Below are 20,308 nucleotides of genomic sequence, written 5' to 3'. Positions count from 1 at the left end.
AAACCTCTCTCCGTGTTGCCTCTGCCTCTTGCATGTTACTTACCTCTAATCCATCCACCTGCTCCTTCTCCCCCATCTCCTTCTGGCTGCTAACTTCCATTTTTTCTCTGCCTTCCTGCCTCCCCACTGCCAAGCCTTTCTTTCCCTGCTGCTTCTCCCCCGCCAGCCCCTTTCACTGACATGGATAGCTATACACCACAGTGTGGATGCAGCCTGCTTTTCACTGCAGTGTGTAGCTACACATATCCTACCTGTCACCCCAAGTGCTGGTAGATCATTGTCATGGAGTATATGTACCCTGTGCTGGCTCAGCAACTAGTGGGTTAATGCAGGTACTGCCAGCCAAGCTGACTAGCAGCCTCATAGGAGCAGGGAGGATAAAAGAGCTGGGAAGCAGATGGGGCAGCTTCCAGGGGAGCAAGCAGGCTGGAGAAGGGAGCTCCTGCTAGAAAGCTGCTAAAAAGCTCAGAGACAGCACCCTAGGAGGGGAGGACTGGACCAGCAGGCTGAAGAGCATACAGAAAGCAGAGGAGGTGGGAAGGAGCTCAGGGCATAGAACTGTAGGACTGGAAGGGACCTCGAGAGGTCATCCAGTCCAGTCCCCTTCACTCGTGGCAGGACTAAGTATTATCTAGACCAGTGCTTTTCAAGCTATCTGATGTGGGGGACAGGCAATTTTTTTTTCCAATGTGCGCTCAGACCGGCAGCCGACGGCTCGTGGACCGGCACCGGTCCGCGGACCACCACTTTGAGTAGCACTGATCTAGCCCATCCCTGACAGGTGTTTGTCGAACCTTCTCTTAAAAATCTCCAATTATGGAGATTCTACAACCTCCCAAGTCAATTTATTCAAGTGCTTAACCACCCTGACAGTTAGGAAGTTTTTCCTAATGTCCAACCTAAACCTCCCTTGCTGCAATTTAAGCCCATTGCTTCTGGTCCTATCCTCAGAGGTTCACAAAAACATTTTTTTCTTTCTCCTCCTTCTTGAGGCCTAATCAGCACAGAGTAGAGCGTAAGAATTACTTCTCATGTCTTGCTAACAACATTCCTGCTAATACATCCCAGAAGGATGTTCGCTTTTTTTGCAACAGCGTTACACTGTTGACTCATGTTTCGCTTGTGGTCCACTATGACTCCCAGATCCCTTTCCGCAGTACTCCTTCCTAGGCAGTCATTTCCCATTGTGTATGTGTGCAACTGATTGATCCTTCCTATGTGGAGTACTTTGCATTTGTCCTTAATGAATTTCATCCTATTTACTTTAGACCATTCCTCTAGTGCGACAAGATCATCTTGAATTTTAATCCTATCCTCCGAAGCACTTGAAACCCTCCCAGCTTGGTACCACACGCAAACTTTATGCCTTTTCTAGATCATTGATGAAGATATTGTACAGCACCGGACCCAGAACTGATCCCGGGGGGACCCCACTCATTATGCCCTTTCAGCATGACTGCAGGGATTTCCCTACACCCCCCTGAATTCCCCCAACCCCTCCCCCCCCCCAAGTTTTGTGAACTAGTTACATGCAGTGTTGCCAATTTAGTGATTGTTTGGAAATTTGAATTGAAATTTGAAATATTAATACACACATTAAAAGCATATAAAGTGTATGATAAAATATGTGTATCTGGAAAAGTATAATAGATTTGAAAATTATGAACATAGACTAGCTTCCTTATACAGCTGTTGTTTTTTATGACAGTGTCAGTGCATTCATTTCAGAGATGTTGGCCAACCTAATAATTTCAAATTATGATTTGTAAGCAAAGTCTAAATGATCTCTTCCTGACAGCTAGTGATGAGCTGGGGGGAAAGGCTCAGGACCAGATTGTATTTACATTCACACTTATTTTAGCCTCTTCTGGTACTACCTCACTTTCACTGGCATTCACTATGTTAGACGTCCAATCTCCACCAAACTTCTTGGTGAAAACTGAAACAAAGAAGTCATTAAGAAAACAAAGAAGTCTGCCATTTCCACATTTTCTGTTATTATTCCCCCTTCCTCTTGCCACTGAGTAACAGGCCTACCCTGAGCTTGGTCTTCCTCTTGCTTCTAATGTATTTGTAGACTGTTTTCTTGTACCCTTTATGTCTCTAGCTAGTTTGATCTCGTTTTGTGCCTTGACCTTTCTAATTTTGTCTCTACATATTTGTGTTATTCGTTTATATTCATCCTTTGTAATTTGACCTAGTTTCCACTTTTTGTAGGACTCTTTTTTGATTTTTAGATTATTGAAGATCTCCTGGTTAAGCCAGGGTGGTCTCTAGCCACACGTCCTATCTTTCCTATGCAGTGGGATAATTTGATCTTGTGCCTTGGCGACACCGTCTTCGCAGCCAGGCATTCACCTCCAGGATGCATCTGTCTCTGTCTGGGCCCCTACCCTTGACCGTAAGGATTGAAGAGAACATGGCTAGAGTCATCAAGGCCTGATTTGGCTTAGGGGTGCTGAGCTGGAACCCAGTGGATTGGTGGGCCTGGGTTCTCCTACCAACCCCTGAGGGACTTAAGAATGGAGGGGGGTTTCAGACCTCCTGGGCACGAGGAATTGACTGACAGTCCTTCCAGACTGAGGGAGCTCAGGTACAATACTCTGCCTGGCCAGAGCAGGTGCCATGGCACTGACACACTAGCTCACACTCTTGAAATAATCAGTCTGGTCAGCCAACTTTGCCATGATATAAACTCTCTGTATTGCTCAAGTAAAGAATTGTGTAGCCACCTATTTTCCCACATTTAGAAAACTCATTTTAGGGCGATCTTACTCAGGCCACAGGAAAAAGCTTACTTTGCATGCAAAACGCACATGGGACTCCCCTTAGCCATTGTATTGATTACAGTCTTCTGCAGAGAGTAATAGGAGTTTGTTCTGAATGAGTGAGCCTCACATGTATAAGATATGAGTGAGCCTTACAGGATGTGTGTGTGTATATATATATATATGAGTATAATTTCTTGCACTAGGAATGTGAAGCTATGTTCTTCAGAATAATGGATAAACTTGAATATCTCTGTATTTATGTTTGTGTTTATGATTTTCCTGGGCTATTTTTATCAGCGAGTGATTTATGAGTTATTAAAAGCATAAGATCTGGGGGTTTCATGTTGTTGCTATCCAGAAATTGGAGTACCCTTAAAAGACTGGATTTAGTATATTTTCCCCCCATAAATAGTTCCTCAAAGCATTGAAAATTAAATCTTTGAAAAACATGAACCGAATACAACTATACACAGATAAACAAATGTCTATACACCAATAATTTCTGTATACAGCTTTGCTGTTATGAAAGCTTCTTCTGGGAAAGAGGAGGAAGGACAGTGGGAACATGATGATGTATTTCACATAAGGGTGAAACCACAATTTTTATTAGTTCCTTTTTCTGGGATTTTGTCTCTTTTAGCCATGTATGAAACTTGGCTGCAGTGGAATGGGTTGATGACATTTCTCAGATATAGAAGAGACATTGCAATTGTTGAGAACTATTTCCTGGATAAGGTTGTGTGCTAACAGGCTTTGATGAGCTGAAATGGAATCTCGGCCCAAACTACTGAAAGAGCACAAGGCTGCTGCATACAGGACAATGGACAAACATTCTTAAGGCAAAATCTTGCTTTCATATATGCAGGCATCTCCTAGTATCGTCTTTGAGACTTGTGCATTGCTTTTATATCCTTTTGGGGAAAAATTGCCTTAATGTGCCATGCAGACAAAAGTAGAGGATTGGGCCAAAAGAAATCTGATGAGGTTCAACAAGGACAAGTGCAGAGTCCTGCACTTAGGATGAAAGAATCCCAGGCACTGCTACAGGCTGGGGATTGACTGGCTAAGCAGCAGTTCTGCAGAAAAGGACCTGGAGATTACAGTGGACAAGAAGCTGGATATGAGTCAACAGTGTGCCCTTGTTGCCAAGAAGGCGAACAGCATTTTGGGCTGTATAAGTAGGAGCATTGCCAGCAGATCGAACGATGTGATCATTCTTCTCTATTTGGCATTGGTGAGGCCTCATCTGGAGTACTGTGTCCAGTTTTGGGCCCCACACTACAAGAAGGATGGGGAAAAATTGGAAAGAGTCCAGCAGAGCGCAACAAAAATTATTAGGGGGCTGGATCACATGATTTATGAGGATAGGCTGAGGGAACTGGGATTATTTAGTCTGCAGAAGAGAAGAATGAGGGGGGATTTGATAGCTGCTTTCAACTACCTGAAAGGGGGTTCCAAAGAGGATGGATCTAGGCTGTTCTCAGTGGTGGCAGATGACAGAACAAGGAGTAATGGTCTCAAATTGCAGTGGGGGAGGTTTAGGTTGGATATTCGGAAAAACGTTTTCACTAGGAGGGTGGTGAAGCACTGGAATGGGTTACCTAGGGAGGTGGTGGAATCTCCTTCCTTAGAGGTTTTTAAGGTCAGGCTTGACAAAGCCCTGGTTGGTATGATTTAGTTGGGAATTGGTCCTGCTTTGAGCAAGGGGTTGGACTAGATGACCTCCTGAGGTCCCTTCCAACCTTGATATTCTATGATTCTATGTTACACAACTAGAAAAGCTTAGCAACACAACACAGCTATTCTACAGAGCCAGCAACCTAAACAACAGCTTCTGTAAACAATTTGCCTCAGTGTGTCAGAATATTAACACGTACTGCAGGGTTTCTCCTCTTTCTTTACCAGAAAAAAGAAAAGGAGTACTTGTGGCACCTTAGAGACTAACCAGTTTATTTGAGCATGAGCTTTCGTGAGCTACAGCTCACTTCATCGGATGCATAGCTCACGAAAGCTCATGCTCAAATAAACTGGTTAGTCTCTAAGGTGCCACAAGTACTCCTTTTCTTTTTACGAATACAGACTAACACGGCTGTTACTCTGAAACCTTTCTTTACCAGGTGAGTGTTTTCAGTCTCTATTACTGCAGCAAATCTACGCCATAGTCCTGTAATGTTTACGTTCTTAGCGATATTAGGTATTTTTAAAATTCCAAAAAACTAATCTTGAAAGCAATAAAACCCAGCCTCCGTTAATGTTAATGCACAGTGTTAATGCACAGGCTGTACTCACCAGCCCCTGGGATCTGGGGTCAGTCAGCTGCTTAACCTTTCCAGCTTCTAGGGGAAGCACATGCTGCTCATTTCTGAAGCAGCAGTAAAGGCTACTCCCCACATGCCACCTAAACCTTTGTCCACCTCATGCAGGTGGAATGGCTTAGGAAAATCCACCAATTGCTGCTACAGTTCTGTTTCCCTATCCCCATGTGGCTTAAGGGAAAAGCCAGAATGTGTTAAGATTTTACTTGTAAAGTTTTCCCCATCTTCTTCTGTAAGAGTATTCTCTCTCCAACTGCATTCCTGGCCCAGCTAACTTCAGATCACTGGGAACATCTACTCTTGTCTCCCACCTTCTCCACCCGAGTACTTCAAAAACATTTTACCCAAATGAAGTATTTAGGCCTGATCCAAAGCCCATCTACATCAATGAGCATCTTTCCATTGATTTCACTAAAAGATTCAGATCGTGCCCCCAAAACCACCTAGAATCTGTATAACTCACAAAGCTTTGTCAATTTTCCATCATAATCTTTTCTTGTGTATTGTATCCCCATTCTGTACTCTTTGTCTCTGTGTGTGTTTAGACAAGGAATGCCTCTGTTCTACATTTATACATTGCCACCCTAGCACAATAGGATCCCGATCCCAACTGGGGTCTGTGGGTGCTACCATAACATAAGTATTTACTATTATGATGACTACGTATACTGCTAACCTCATTGTAGTGGTCTCAAAGAAAAGCTAGGACAAGATTCAATTACTATACTTCAGAAACACTCTTTCACCTAAAATGTGCCTCACAATGAAGCTCTAATAACAAGCCAAAGACTGTTAAAATGCTTTTCTCTCTTTCTCTGTCTGGCATCTATTTTGTCCACCCTTGACGAATCAGTCCTTAGAACGGGGGATGGAAGAGGTAAAGCATTTATTGAAAATCGGTTGCAAATGAACTTGGAAAGAAGGTAATGAAACTTTATGAACAACTTTTTCCCATAAAGCTTTCACTATTGGTATACAGACAATGTAAGTGTGAGATTGTAGGGTGTAACTGTAAAAAGAGGGCTCTTACAATGAGGTGTAAAAGACTTAGTATTTAAGAAAAAAAAATATTATTTCATTAATTGCTTGGAAGAATGTAAGAGAAAAATATTCTAGATATTTTACATGAAATCAAGCCTGATGATGATAAAAAGAAAATAAAATTGTGGATTACTTTGTCTGAAATGTGACAGAAGCCCAGTAAAGAGACTAACTGAGATAACCAATAAAAGTAGCAGCATATAAAATTTGCTAATATTCATATTGGGTTTTTGTTGTTTTGTTTTACCCTAGCAAACCATTGTGATTTAGATGTAAAGGAATATTAACAAGTCAGATGTCTTTTCCTTGTGTCTGATGTTAGGGACTAATGAGTTTATTGAGCCAGGTAGTTCCCTGGTGAGTATAAATGCATATAAGTCAGCACAGTTCAGTGAAATTGCCAAGCAGTGAGGGGGCCTATAAATGAACTAGCATGAAGACAGCATTACCCAATGAAAGGATGATCACTTTAGCCTAGGTCCCTTACAGCAGGACTTCAAAAACAGGGCACATTGCACCAGGTGTGCTATATTAGGCTGTAGACAAGTACTTCAGCATCAAGTGTCTGGTATAAATGTATACTGGAGAGGCATAGCTCGTTACAGAAACAATTTAATCCTGCGCTGAAGGACCACACAAGGCACTATGTACCACTTAAGACCCTCTGATTCCTGAGATAAGGGTGCAAGTGGTGCATAGAGGTTTCTACACATCCCCTATGATCTGCAGGTCAATATCACCCTTGTGCATGGACATCAAATCATAAACAAATGCAATCAGATAATATGACCTCCAGTTTCCTGCTGTCATAGCACATGCAAAGTGAAATTCTGTACTGGGACTAGTGTCGTTTAATATATTTATTAGTGGAACAAACAGTAAGCAATGAGACATTAAAAATTGGAAGAAGGTACAAAATTGTTAAGGTTAGTCAAGGCCAGAGAAGACTAAGAAGGACTTCAGAGAGACCCAAGATAGGAAGGAAAATGCAAGATAATGCATGTTGGAAAGAATAATTTTAATTCATGCACCTCGCTGGATTCTAAATTTTTCTGTAACACTCAGGAAAAAGATGTGGTCACCGCTAAGAACAGTTAGTCACATTGCTTAATACATGACTAGAAGGCACTCAGATGCTATAGTGATGAATGCAGCATAAGAACCTTATCTATATAAAATGGAATAGAATTGTGGGCAGCTCAATGAATGCCATTGATCACTGTGAAGTGACTCCATCTCTCTGTTTTTGAGAAATTGCTGTTATTGAGAAGGTGAAGTTGGAATGCCTTTCCCAGAAGGTATATGGTGTTAAGGTAGTGGCCTGGAAAACTTATAGTCCATATATCTCTCTGGTTGAGATACTGAATGAATCTGATGATAACAGGGATAAAGCTAGAATTTAAAATCAAGGTTTACTGGAGTCTAAGGAGAGAGAGAGAGCAAGAATTGGAGACTGAAGCCCAGTCAAGGTTGAAGAGTGTGCAGTAGAGCTGGGCAGGAACCGAATGTTTTGGGTTTTTTTGCTAGGAAAATTTCATGACTTTGAATTTTTCAAACACTTGCAAACAAAGTGAAAAGAAAATTGTTTAAAATTTTCCACAAAATGAAATGTATGGGAAAAAATAGTTTCTGGTTGACAGAAACATTTCATTTTGATACAATTGAAACATTTTATTCCAGTGCTGACCCTTTTTATTTTATATAAAATGTGAACATATAGAAATGAAAAGTCATTTCAAATTGGAGAATCACAACATTCTTTTGAAAACGTTCACTTTCTCAATAACAGCAACATTTTGACCTTATCTGAATGCTATGTTCCATTTTTTGTTTTGTTTTTTAAGTTAATCAAAATCAACAAACGTCACCAAAATGCCATTTTCTGTCGGAAAAATTTTCTATCTGAAAATGTCTGACCAGCTCTTGTGCACAGGGCATTTCAGGGTGGTGTGCAAAGGTGATTTAAACTCACTTGCCACTGCTGTGATCCTGGAGCGTCTTTGTGCCAGGCTGCTCCCCTGATCTGATTTAGAATAGCCTAAGGGCTGCTGTAACTTGTACTGGCTATCAGTGGCCTCAGAGGTCTGAATCAGCAGGCACAAGGAAACTGTCTCTGTCAACAGCAAGGAGAGTTGTGGAAGAGCTGGCACAGGAGCTACTATGACAGCTCAGATAGCCACCAGAATCTGACCAGTAGTTTCTCTTTTCTTTTTTGTTGTTCTCTTTCTCTGTTTCTTTTTAAGACGTGGCTGCTGAAGTTTTTAACATCTGCTCTGTTCCTGGCTCAGTTTCTCTCAGTGCAGCAACACTTCCTGTTGACAAAAAAAAAAGAGAGTCCTCTTAGCCCCAGAACTGTGTGTTTCATGCTTGTAAAACCACTAGAGCAACAAAAGGAGATTGGCTCTTACCATGAGAAAATTAATTGCCCAAGAATTTTTTTCCTGTTTTAGACTTTAGCCTAAAAGTTTTCAAAGCCACCTAAGGGATTTGGAAGCCTAATTTCCAAATAATATGAAAGAGAATTGAATGTTTAAATCTGCCCCAGGTGTATTTGAAAATCTTAGCACTACTCTTCCATAGGAAAGGTACATTGATGTCGAGGAGCAGCTCTGTGAGCTGACACTTTCTTCAGTGATTATTATATTGTGCAAGGGTCAGAGTGGATTATTATGGATGTTTGTATATTTTTAGGAGTCTTGAAGAAACTCAACACTTTTTTGAGACTGGGAGGGAAAATGAGTGTATATAAAGGCCTGGTTGATTCTTTTGATCTGGTTTTTACTAAGTTAATCAAACAGCTTGTTTGGGTCACTCCTTTTTTGTAAAAAGAAAAGGAGTACTTGTGGCACCTTAGAAACTAACAAATTTATTTGAGCATAAGCTTTCGTGAGCTACAGCTCCCCTAACCCTGCATCCCATGCAAGCTGAGCAACTCACAGGCAACAAACCAAACAAAAGAACCAAAACACCACCACACTGAAATTCAGACACCTTGTCTGTGGAGAAGGTGAGAGAAACAACATTGTGTCTATGTGTGTGTGTGTGTGTGTGCTTCCTTGGTCATTGTTTTGTCCAGTACTTAGATACCAAAATGATAAGTGTGGTGGTAAAAGCAGCTAAAATAAGTAGGTTAGAGTATACAGGGTGGTACTGTTGCCCTCTCCAGAAGCTGAATCCAAGGTGGGGTGAAACAATTCACGGCCAAGTTATTTTCCAGTCCCATTGCTGCAACTTTATAGCCTGATTTGATTTGCTCCTTTCTGACAGTTTGGGGTTCCATTGGACACAGGCTAAAGCTTTGTATTTCCCTGGGGAAAATGATGATCCTGCTCCGTTGGAAGTGTAGATGTATGGGTGGCCTTTATGATCTCTTTCTGAAGTTGCATTACACAGCCTGGGTTGCTGTGTATTGAGTAGCCTGGTTGCCCTATGTCATTGATCAGGTACTTGCCCCTACTGGCAACCAAATGCAAACAAATTACAGTGGTGTCTGCAAGCAGCTTGAAACAATAGGTCTGAGACACAAACCAACTGTCTCATTCATTGTAAAGACTGAAGCCTATTGGTAACCATTTAAATGACAATAATATTAACTGTTTCATTGCTTCCCAAAGTGATGTCTCAGTCCAGGGGCAAGAATGGGTTACGTGAGTTTGGAGGGAGAACCACCACTATTTTCCCCCCCATAATGACATGTTAGCCCTGTTATTGGTCACTTAAGTAACTTAAGTCTTTTCCCAGTCACTATCTGTCATCTGTATTTGGGAATGATTGATCTTCGCAGGTATTTTTTCTCTTTCATGTTATATAAATGACAGTGTGGAGCATGTGTGGCCAGAGCATGGGTTGCATCCCAGTTCTTCGGGGGATGAATAGGAATGCCCATTCTGCCTATTCTGACCTTTTGGGCCAAGAGCCAAGCCTGTCCTGCCCGGAGAAGAAGGATGAGTATCCTAATAAGTTTTTCCCCATTTGGTTTCATTACTGAAGGGCTACCTCTCTAGTGGTTTGATTTACTCCATGTTTTTTGGAGAAGGGAAAGTCAATGTTAGAATATCCTCATAGGGAGGGATTTTCAAATGCCCTCAGCGCTGGCTCACCTCAGCCCTCACTGAACTCATTGGGAGTTTTATCACTAACTTCACTGGGATCAAAGTTAGGCTAATGGTGGGCTCTTTTGAAAATCACACCCACATAAAGACTGAATATTCACAGTGTAAGAGTCCATATCATATTTAATGTGAGTGGAGGCAAAGATGAAATAGAAAGGAAGCTGGTGGGATTGTCGTTCCTCTTGTAAAAATTCACTGTATTATTTTATATGCTAAATAATAAACAAAATAGTCTGCAATTCAGCAAAGGGCATAAACACATAAATAGTCGCATTAAAATCACTGGACTATTCGCATGCTTAATGGTATGGGCTTAAGGACCTTGTTGAATTGTGACCAGAATGAAGATTCAGCATATTGAGCATAAAAGAGGAGTTCTCTTGTTAAAGAAACACTCCATCCACAGTTTGAGTAATATCAGATGTATTAATAAACTGCAATACATTCTATATTTCTGTCACCCGTTTTGTTTCCTCATTTCTAGTGTTATGTTGAGCCCCTGCTAGCCAAGAGGTATAGGGGTTGGATGGTAAAAATAAGGGACAGTAGATAAAACAAAATTACTGATTCAGAAAATGTTTCAAAAATTCATCCCAGTAGAATAAGGCTCAGATCTTCAATAGATCTGTACAGAATTATACATACTGAGGATCTGGTCATGCATTCATTGTATACCTTTGAAAAACACTGGATAACTTTTTTTGCCCCAATTTCAGCTCAGAGCTATGCTCTGTTTCTCTGACAGCAACCTCTTAAGGTTATATCACATCAAATGATGCGGAACTGTGAGAAGCTCTTCATGAAAAAAGGAAATTTCACACTAATAATGTTTTGAACAGCTGATTGACTCTGCGAAAGGGGTTAAAAAGGAATAACAAGAAATAGTTTTTAACACCTAAATATTGATCTACTGAAAAGTAAAAGCTTACACAGTTCTCAGACACTTATGATGGGTGAAGTCATAGTCTCCACTCTCTTAAATTAAACAACTGTATACAGCACAATATTCTCTTTGCAGGTGTTGAGGCAGGATTTTTTTATTTCTATGAGCAAATGTGCAATTTCACAGTTCTTTTATCGAATTACAAACATCTCTTCATGCTGTGCATCGTGATCATGCAGAAGCAAGGAAATGAAGCTTAACAGGTTACCCAAGCACAGCTGAGGGAACAGAATGTACTAAAAATACATGTATATGCTCTGCATTTACATATATTCTCACATAAATACTATGATGTTTTGCAGGACAGAAAAGAAAAATAACCCAATGAATGCACCAAAAGTGAAATGGCAAGAACATCAGATCCTAAAGCAAGTCACCTACCTGAGATGACTTCAGGAAAATGTTAATAATTTGGAATCTATGTTCTGTACTAAATCCCAGGAAGAAATATTGGTTACATTTGCTTGCAGTGACATGACAGCTTCATTTCTGGGGGCAGTTTCCACTTCAAGCAGGAAAAATAATCCCCACTTTTAAAGCTGCATTGCGGTTTGCTCAGTTGTGCTTCATATATTATTGAATGATAGAAAACTCTGTAAATGAAAAAAAGTAAAAATGTAGCCCCAAGAGCTGTAGCCCTCACTCATGAAAAATTTTAATCAAGTCTGTGGGAATTTTGCCCAGTATTGCAGGACTATTCCCAGGCAGTACAGAAGATGTCTGGATAGTGGCAATGAACAGGTGTTTCAAACTGGTTTTGAATATCGTCAGTTACAAACCTGTGAAGCTAAAATTTGCTCTTGCATTCTTTGCACACACAGACCCAAATTATAGACAGGGGCGGCAGGTTTGTATAATTTTTGGTGGTGCCCAGAATGGGTCGAAATCCCGCCCCTCCCCCCACCTTGTAAGCGGATATATATATTTTTAAATAATGTAAAAACGAACTGGAAACAGTAAGCATTTAACAGTTTCCCTTTATTGCACAATATCGTTATCATAAGAAAAAATTATTTAACTAAGAATATCAACTTTTGAATACAGAAACAACCAAACACTCTTGGATCAATAACCCTCAAAAGCAAATACTTTCTAAAATTAAAACAAATATAGCCCCTTCTTTTGCGATGTTCTTCGTCGTTGTTTGGTTCCTGAAATGAAGCCATTCAGGAGACTTGCAATGTGCAGTTCAGAGGTAGAGTTCTTATGAATGTGAAGAAATGCCAAGTGATTTAGATGTTCTTGGCCCATTGCCATTCGCAAATAATTTTTCAGTCTGCGCAGGCAACAGAATGATCGCTAAACAGTGCAGGTTATAGTAGGAATTATGTAGAATAATTTCAGGAGAATTGTAACTTCTGACAACGTCACTCAAGCCTTCATTTTGTTTCAGAAATTGCTTCACTTTGCTCACCAAATTAAGCTGGCAATTTCTCGATCTGCAATATCACTCAACATTTCTAAATGAAGAGATAGCCTCTCCGTGTTAATATCACCATGGAAAACTTCACTTATTGGGACAATGTCCTGTTTCGAGCCATAGTTATATGCTTCTCCAATTTTACTGCGAATGTAAAGCTTTCTGTTGAAAACCACTGTTCAATGGCAACTTTGCAAACATCAACGATCCTGACATATATTTGATGAAATACTCTTTGGGGTCACTGAAGGTGTGAGGAAGGCTGCCATGGTTGAGCCATCTCGGTGGCTTGCATTTTCTCAGGAGTGTGGAATCATCTAAATAAAGATTTCTTGCCTTCTCTACTGTTGTTTCCCAGAAGTGATTGTATGATGAGCTAGTGTGCATCCCACTCAACACCTCTTGCAACAAGCCAACTTTCTTCATAACGCATGCCAGTGACATGTTTGGGCTTTGAATTTTTGCATTAGCTTCTCCTACAGGACCCAGGGCTTTCACAAGACCTGTCAGTGTAAAGTATGTTGAAAAAGATTGAAGTTGCTTCAAGAATCCACTACATTTTGAGCCAAATTCATCGGAAGAGTAACTAAATTCATCTAGGTTTCAGAGTAACAGCCGTGTTAGTCTGTATTCACAAAAAGAAAAGGAGTACTTGTGGCACCTTAGAGACTAACCAATTTATTTGAGCATAAGCTTTCGTGAGCTACAGCTCACTTCATCGGATGCATCCGATGAAGTGAGCTGTAGCTCACGAAAGCTTATGCTCAAATAAATTGGTTAGTCTCTAAGGTGCCACAAGTACTCCTTTTCTTTTTGTAAATTCATCTAGGCAGTTCATCATGGCCTTGTAGTTGTGGAGCAGTGATTTAATGCTACTAATCCTTCGTGTCCATCTCGTTGGGCACAATGGTCGTAAAGAAGGCTCCCCTTCACTCTGAAACTCTCAGAATGCTCCCATTCACTTTGGTGACTCTCTGAAGGCATTGATGAGATTGTTCACCATTGAAAACATATCACGACATTCTTGAATATTATGCAGGGCATCCTGCATGGCAAGGTTAAGGGAATGTGCAGCACAATGCACAAATTCCTCTCTTGGCTCTCGATCCTTCACTCTGGCTTGGACTCCAATAAATTCACGGGACACATTACTGACTCCATCGTAACACTGCCCCGGCAATCAGAAAAAGGCAAATCACACCTGAGAAGCGTATCTTCCACGGTTTTGAAAAGAGAAGCCGCATCCATTGTGTCAGTTTGGTAAAACAAAATAAACTCCTCATCAATATCCCAGTCCTCACTAGAAAAGAACGTTTAAAGAAAAACGTACTTATTCTTTTCTTGACAAATCAGTAGTCTCATCCATTACAATGGCATAAAACTTTGAAGCCTTTATCTTTTGCACAATTTGCGCCATCATTTCGATTATTTCATTAATAACCTCATGTGACAGCCACTTGTATTTTGTTCGACTAAGCCACTGTCTCGGTTCCTCAGAATCTGTACTGCGTAGCAACAAGAGCTGCATCAAATTTGAACCACTCTCATTATGTCCATGTAACGCTATGCCTTGTTGAGCTAGGGACTGAGACACTGTTAAAACTGTTGTGCAGAGCTTTCCTAGCTGATTGTGATTCTTTCCTGTAACTGGCCGACCTTAGTGCAGAAACATGTACCTGCAATTGCAGAGAAGCTTACTTCATTACCGCTTCCTTGTGACAGGAGGATTTTTCATGTGATGTAAAACCACACAATGCGTGTCTCCCATCTTGAAATCTGCACGAAATAAATGTTGGTTCGGCCTTTGTAGAAAATATTAAGATCTTTTTTTCAGAATAGTTTTTGCAGACTGAGCAAAATGATCTGTCTAATTCGCTGTTGTACTCCAACCACATAAATCACGATAGCCAAGATTGTTGAAAACTTCTTTTCTTATCTTGTAGATTTGCCGCATCTTTCTTTTGTATAACTTCAGTTGGAAAGCTGGGTGTCGAACTCAAGCCATCACTTGATGAATTACCCGTTTCTTCTTTTTCTCTGGGTAACTTTATTAAGAATTTATCCATTGTTGATTATTACTGGCCCTACAAATCAAGAATTTGTTACTGTGATAAAATGAAGCTACAATGTGCTGGCACCACAAGATTACAAGGGTAAGGCTAAGGCAGGCTCCCTGCCTGCCCTGGCCCCGCTCCGGGAAGTGGCCAGCATGCGCTGGCCCCGCGCCGGGAAGTGCCAGCATGCAGCCCCGAGGGAGGGGTGGGGTCTCTGTGCACTGCTCCTGCCTGCAAGCACCGCCCCCGCAGCTCCCATTGTCTGGGAATAGGGAACTGCGGCCAATGGGAGCTGCGGGGGCGGTGCCTGCAGGGAAGGGCAGCGTGCAAAGCCATGTGCCCCACCCAGGAGCAATGTGCGGCCGGGGCAGGTAGGGAGCTTGCCTTAGACACGCTGCACCACTGATCGGGAGCCGCCCGAGTTAAGTGCTGCCCAACGGGAGTCCGCACCCCAACCCCCAGCCCTGAGCCCCCTCCCGGAGCCAGCACCCCGAACTCCCTCCTGCACCCCAACCCTCTACCCTAGCCCTGAGCCTGCTCCCAGAGCCTGCAACCTGCACCCCCTCCTGCACCCCAACGCTGCCCCACCCTGGAGCCCCCTCCTGCACCCAAACTCCCTCCCAGAGCTTGCATCCCTCACCCCCTCCTGCACCCCAACACTCCGAACCCCTCAGCCCCAGCCCAGACCCTGCACCCCCCTCCCCCGAACTCCAGCCCGGTGAAAGTGAGTGAGGGTGGCGGAGAGCGAGCAACAGGGTGGGGGGGGGGATGGAGTGAGCTGGGTGAGGCCTCGGGGAAGGGGCGGGGTAGATTCTGGGTTGCACTTAAATTCAAAAAGTGTTCTTGTTTGTAAAAAGGTTCAAGACCCCTGGTATACATGCATATTCATTTGTTTTTCCTAAAGTTAATTAAATATTTTAGGAAAAAGTGTAAGTGCGGCCACCAGCAAGAGTTGATGACCGCATTCTGAGGCCACCAAAAAATGTGTTCTGAGACCCCCTGCACTAGATGCTGAGAATATTACTGAGTCTAACAAACAAGCACAGCCGCTGAGACTGTTCCAACTAGAGCTCGAGTGAAATGTTAACTCCTCTATTGATGAATAATCCCTTTGACATTCACACGCTCACTGCCACTAGGGCTGCATTACAAGCCTGAAGGTGGTCATTGTACTTGCAGTGGCTGGCAAACCTAAAAATATGCTGTATATCGGGACGGTGACTCAAGATGATGAAAAACAACATTCGGGATAAAACGACCACTTCACGTTCCCTTGTGAATGGGATTATTTTTGTGGGAGAAGATAAATCTAAGGGTGCATCGATAAGCATCGAAGTGAAAGAAGGGCAAGCCATAAAACCCCAAAATGCTGAAAGAAGCAAAGATGTAATTAATTATTATTATTGTTTATTTATTATTATTCAACATTTATGTTATGTTAGTACCTAATAAGGATTAGGGTCCCACTTTGCTGGGAACTGTGCAAAAAGAGAGAGAGACAATAACTGGTTTATAATATAAAAGACACAAACAAATGAAAGGGGCAATGGAGGCTATAACATTTCCTTCAAAATGCAACACAGGATATGTCTCCACTGTGTTTTCAAACCTGCGGCCATGTGTCTCAGAGACAGGGTCGACAGACTCAGGTGTGTTCTGTGGCACTAAAAACAGCAGTGTAGATTTGCAGCTCGGGCTCTGAACGCTAGGTGGGCAGGGTTCTGAAACCTTATCTACACGAGAGAAATGTAAGAGCTACTGTGTTATCTGGATGAGTGTGTTTCTTGGAACATCCCCAGACAGCCCCTAAAGAGTGAAGGACCCCTCGCTGAGGAAGTAACACTGGGAGAAAGTTGAGGTGTGTGTTTCTTGTCTTGGGGAGAGGGAAACCGTTTGTACCAGCAGCTGAAGCAACATTCCTTCAGTCAAAAATTTTCCCTTGAAACTGTTCTTTGACAGAGATTTTTACAAAAAGTATCTGCTTTGCACAGAAAATGTTGAGCTTTTGTCTAAACTCAGCCAAAACTCAATCTTTTGTCTCAGAACTGGAAACAGCCTGGAAATGATCTAATAGCCAGTTAAAACAAACAACCTTTCAGCAGGTTTAATAATTGATTAAAGCTTAACTATCTCAGACTAACCTGTTTAGTGCCAGTCTGAATGTAGACAAGCTGAAATGATTAAATGAGTCCTTCCTTCATTGAAGACCCAACATGTGTTTGAAGGTATGTGTCAGACGTTAGAGGAGGAAAAGCTAGTCTGGAGCATGGAGAGATAACGTACTCAAAAGCCTCTTTTCTTCATCAAGTGGTGGAGGAGATGTTATTTGTGGTCTGTGGGTAACTTATGCAACATTTCAGGACTGTATAGGTACATGTTTTACAACAGTTTTCTTTCTTATCTGCATGAGCACATGCCATCGTGGCAATTGTGCTGCATGTTAAAAAGTGATTGCAGAAGTAGGGAAAACATAAGCCTTGCCATTTCCTTCCCTTTTGAGCTTGCACTTGTTTTTGTTTTATGAAAGTACACATGCAGTGCTGAGGGTCAGCAGGATTTCGGGAAAGGTCAGAGCAAATAAATATGTTGTCCTATTTGTTCACTTGTGAACAAGATTCTCTCAGTTTCCCATAATGTCAGTGACCTTCATTTAACCTCTTCCCGCCCCCAAAATATAGATCCCTGAAAGCCTGATTGCCCTTTTGTGGGAGGAAACCCACAAACGGGAGCTAAAGAGTAGGGAAATCTTTGCAGGGGGACCTCACAGATATTTCTCCCTTGTTAGTCCGTAGGGGTTAGAGTGTATTTGTCTCCCTCACTCACTAGCCTGTGAGGGATCAGTGGTAGATTAGGCTCTTCTAATCACAGAACTGCAGAATCTCTGGTCCTGGTCTTGGTCCTTGGTAGCATGATTCCACTGGAACCATGCTGCCAGGGAGTGTCCTGGCTGTGGCTGCTCCCATGGCTCCCCTTAAAAAAGGATCCCCACTATGGAGGGAAGGCTCCAAAATCCTCACTGCATTACAAGTCCTTGAGGATTGAGTGCAAGGGAGTTGAGGTACTACACCTCTTGCTGACCTAATCCTCCCCAGCCCATCCCTTTCCCTCATGCGGCTTCCTGGGCTATGGAGAGCAGTTTAGGGGACTGAGGGCATGCTGGTGTAGAGGTGGCTGAACACCTCTGTGAGGGATGGGTACACTCTGCCTGTAGATCTCAGAGGTAGAATCAGGCACGAAACTCAGATATTTCAAGGGGCATCTCTACAGCACAGTATGAAAAGATCATGGTTTACCCTGTTGTTTTGTTTTTATTAAATTGAATTTACCATTAGTTCCAGAGGCCCAGGTTTTTCAAGGCATTTAGGCATGGCTGTGCTCAGTGTCACACCCCTAACTTATTTAGGAGCCGAAATCTCATTTCAAAAGAGATTTAGGCACTTAGAAGACTAAATCCCTTTGCTGTCAATGGGATTTTGGCTCCTAAATTCCTAAATCCCATTGACATTCAATGGGACAGTCTCCTAAGTGCCTAGCTGCCTTTTGAAAATGAGATTTAGGCTCCTAAATCAGTAAGGGGTTGTGACACTCAGCACAGCCATGCCTGAATGCCTTGAAAAACCCAGGCCTCGGAACATACATCAGTTGTAAAATAAGAGAAATATTTTTAATCCAAGGTACAGTAAAATATGCCCTGGTACCAACCCCTGTTTTTCACATAAATTTTTATCTGACTACATTCTCTAGCATAGGGTCGGAAAGAGAGAGAGAAAGATCAAATGCCTTGTAGGAAAATGTTATTTAAGACCTCACACCCTGATACTTGTACTCCCTTGTGATTGTATGACCTTAGTACCATATTATCTGAGCACCACACAATCATTAATGAATGTGTTCCTAGAACACCACTTGTAGTAAGGAAGTGGGATTATCTACATTTTAGAGATGGGAAATTGAGGCACAGAGAGATTAAATGATATGCTCATGGTCATATCGGAACTCTTGAGCAGAGCCAAGCACAGACCCATCATTTCAGTCCAGTGCCTTGACCACAAGGCCATCCTTTCTTCTTAGAAGTGTTCAAAGCATCATTTAACAGCATTCTGGAGCGTCCGTGTTCTCTGGGATCTGCAGAAAGGTAACATGTAGTCCTGACAAATTACCTAATTGTGTAAGGTACTGATACTTTCTGCACGGTGCTCAGTGCCTTTGAATCCCATTGGCTTTAACAAGAGATGAGGGCATTCAGATATTCACAGGGGCCCAGCATTAGAGCTGTTGTGCTAGCAAAGCTGTACTTGCAGCTATGTAAAACCCTGAAAAAAGCAGAAAGTAGATGCCTTTGATCAAGATCTTCTTTATAGTATTCAATACAATTTGGGATGGTCTCAGGAAATTTGAATGTATGGGGAATTTTTTTAATAAGAAACATGTGCAATTGTGCTCAGACTCAGCCAGTGGCATGAACTTCATTAAACTGTTGTTGTTAAGTTGAAGGAGCCAAAGCTGTAATGTTAAAACAGAGAGATTTGACTTAAACATAGGTACATGAATACTGTGTTCCCGCTCTCCATGCTGCCATGGGATGACGGCTTTGCTTTACCACCACCAACCTGGGTGGGATAAAGCACCCAAAGTTCACTCTCATTCTCCCTAGTGTGGCAGTAATTTGAAGTAGCCGTGCTGCAATTCACTGACAACCTTGAGAAAAGTTGTTTGGAGTCTGGAGGTCAATTAGTTCCTTTGTTTTTAGGGAGAATATGTCCCTATGGCATGCCCTAGTGCCAGGAGTCCCACCGCTATTAGGGGGCCCCTGGCATCAGTGTGATGGGCACAGTGGAGGTGACATTTAATAGTGTGAACAGGACTTCAGTTTACAGGATTTTTTTGATACTATTGTTTCCAAAATCAGAGGAAAAAAATAAATGAGATGTGCTCAAAGTTGACTTGATAGGTGGATTCTACTTCTTAGAAACCACTTTTAAAATGACGCTTCACAGAACCATTTCTTCCAAGTTACCCCTATCTCTCTCGCTGCCAAGACACCCCCAGCTTGCCCTCTTCCCCAAAGCACAGCACTGCTTATCCTGTGAAATGAAAATATAAAGATCTGGACGCCAGCCACTTAAAACTTTTAGTCCCTATTTAGAAATCCATTAAAAAATTTCTGTTGCTGCTACTTGTGTCTTGGCGGATGAATCCTGCCATCACAGGACAGAAGTACCTCCCACTGGAATTCCTTGAAGCGTGCAATGAGAGTATCACATCCTTGGAGTTGGTAACCAGTGGAGGATGGATAGCAAGCATATCTTTTGGTGGGGGTTTCAGCTGCAGTATGTCTGAGCAGAAACCATTCAAAGAGTCACATTCAGTTTTGCATGGTAAGTTCCTTCCCTGTTTACAGAGAGGTAAGGCAAGAAATGCTCCTGAACTCAGCCAGCCTTTGATATTTGTTCCTAGAACTGTCAAAATCATAGCTGCCATGGTGATGACTCCTATCCTGGTCCTAACAGACAAGAAAAGAGAGTTTGTGTAAAGAAAGGGATTGGGGGCAGGGGAACGTAAGTGAATTTATCATCTGTTGCCAGGGGTGAAAGTAAGTCTTGGGACTTACCAGTATGGGGCTGGGCTGGGGCCAGCTCTGGCCCCCTGAAG

At 42.2% G+C, this 20,308-nt stretch overlaps 2 long non-coding RNA genes across 2 annotated transcripts; one reads left to right on the top strand and one right to left on the bottom strand.

Annotated features, from left to right (window-relative positions):
* Positions 1-2,250: 2,250 nt before the first annotated feature.
* LOC119567418 lies at positions 2,251-17,074 on the bottom strand. The gene is made up of 3 exons (XR_005227426.2): positions 16,798-17,074; positions 4,876-8,439; positions 2,251-4,663 (listed from the first exon to the last, which is right to left on the bottom strand). It is a non-coding gene; the product is annotated as an uncharacterized LOC119567418 (long non-coding RNA).
* LOC122462443 lies at positions 5,967-12,946 on the top strand. Its single transcript, XR_006284977.1, has 2 exons — positions 5,967-6,009; positions 11,485-12,946. It is a non-coding gene; the product is annotated as an uncharacterized LOC122462443 (long non-coding RNA).
* Positions 17,075-20,308: the final 3,234 nt, after the last annotated feature.

Source organism: Chelonia mydas, chromosome 11, assembly GCF_015237465.2.
Source record: "Chelonia mydas isolate rCheMyd1 chromosome 11, rCheMyd1.pri.v2, whole genome shotgun sequence".
Lineage (NCBI taxonomy): Eukaryota > Metazoa > Chordata > Testudines > Cheloniidae > Chelonia > Chelonia mydas.
Note: the sequence above shows the minus strand (reverse complement) of the source record. Positions and strands in the feature narration are given on the sequence as shown.